This window comes from Pundamilia nyererei, unplaced genomic scaffold (genome assembly GCF_000239375.1).
Source record: "Pundamilia nyererei isolate P.nyererei 1_Seehausen unplaced genomic scaffold, PunNye1.0 scaffold00252, whole genome shotgun sequence".
NCBI lineage: Eukaryota > Metazoa > Chordata > Actinopteri > Cichliformes > Cichlidae > Pundamilia > Pundamilia nyererei.
In genome coordinates, this window is record NW_005187653.1 from 536192 (window position 1) to 537658 (window position 1467).

The 1467-nt window shown below is 42.5% G+C and overlaps 1 protein-coding gene across 2 annotated transcripts in view; it reads left to right on the top strand.

The window, feature by feature from the left end:
- The first annotated feature begins 710 nt into the window (after nucleotides 1–710).
- The window catches only part of ppp1r35 (protein phosphatase 1, regulatory subunit 35), an 11105-nt gene continuing 10348 nt past the window's right edge, over nucleotides 711–1467 (top strand). Inside the window, exon 1 of one of the 2 annotated variants that reach the window (XM_005749645.1) lies at nucleotides 711–825. The gene's annotated coding sequence lies outside the window, so the exon portion shown is untranslated. The other variant, XM_005749646.1, reaches the window with a different exon arrangement.

Consider the following 1467-nt stretch of genomic DNA (forward strand, 5'->3'; position numbering starts at 1 on the left):
GGAGGAGGACAGACATTTGTTTAGAACTCTTAAAGATGTCGAAGAAGCTCCTTTAAGCAATTACTGTGATGTTCCTCCACCTCCAAAGAAATGTCAGGAGTCCGAACCACAAAAGAAGCGCGTATACTCGGAAAAGTGGTTGCAGGAGGTGAGCTGGCTTCAAACAAATGATGAATGCACAGAGATGTGGTGCAGAATGTGCCGTGAAAATTTAATAAATGACAAATTAAAAAGGCATGAACATTTTTTATTTTGTATCGAAAAAATATCGAACGGTGACACCAAAGTATCGAATCGAACCTGTATCGTTGCACCCCTAATATATATGTGTGTATATATATATATATATATACTTTATATACATAAAGTTGTGTTTTCAAAATGGGAGTTCAGGTTATTTTTACTTCTAATAGTGTTAACATACTACACAGGTGACCACAGTGCACATGTCTGCTGTCGGTCACAGTGGTCCAAGGGACGCTCAGGGAGTTAGTGTGTTCGCTCACACACGTGAAAAATTAGAGCGAACATTGGTGATGACATCGTTCTTACAGCATCAACACAGTAATTCAAATCACACTTATGACAAAGGAGATCCTTGAACACAAATTAGCCTGATATGAAAATGTTTGTGTGCTGGTTTGATTCCAGTCTCATGGAGAGGGCGGGGCTTATGTCCTATACTGCAGCCGGACATAAGGGGGCGATAGAGACGCTTTTGGCTTGTCTTTTGTCAGATGTTTTGTCAACCGTCGAAGAAGAAGAAGAAGAAGAAGAAGAAGAAGAAGAAGAGCGGAAGCCAGGGAGCGGAATTCAAAAGAGAAGGTGAGTTCTGTCCGTTATAAAGTTAAAACTGCGGGAGGCTGAGCAGCACAGATCCCCTCGGTGTGCCTTAAAGCAGGTAACACAAACGGCACCGTGACGCTGGGTTGGTGTTAGTGGGTAGCACGTTAGCGAGTCCGTGAAATAAACCAAACAATACAAACAACCAGTCTCACGTTGCATTGGCGCAGCTGCAGAGCGGGGAGAAGGCGGTAACCGGTGACACCTCGGCTGTGTCCCAATCCAGCGACCGCACGCTTCGAAGTACGCGCACTTCGCGGACTACGTACGCCGGGTACTAGCAAGTACGAGAAGTGCGGAAGTAAGAGGCTTGTGAAATGGGACGGTTCGCGCTGCTCAGGTTGCCTAGCAACCATGATACTAACCGCACTAAACATTTCATACAGCTGTGAAACATGATTGTTGGGCTACATTTCTGTACTGAACAGTCATTTCAAGATCAGTTAGTAAATAACAATTAGCTAATGTTGTTCATGAGACTAAAGTCCTCTCACTGTGGTGATGTAAATATAATATGGACAATATTAAAGTTACTATATTAATCATTATCAGTTATTACAGCAGTGAGTTTGAACTCTGTGTCAAATACTGAGCCTCAGTAAAGATTTAATTTATCATTTATAT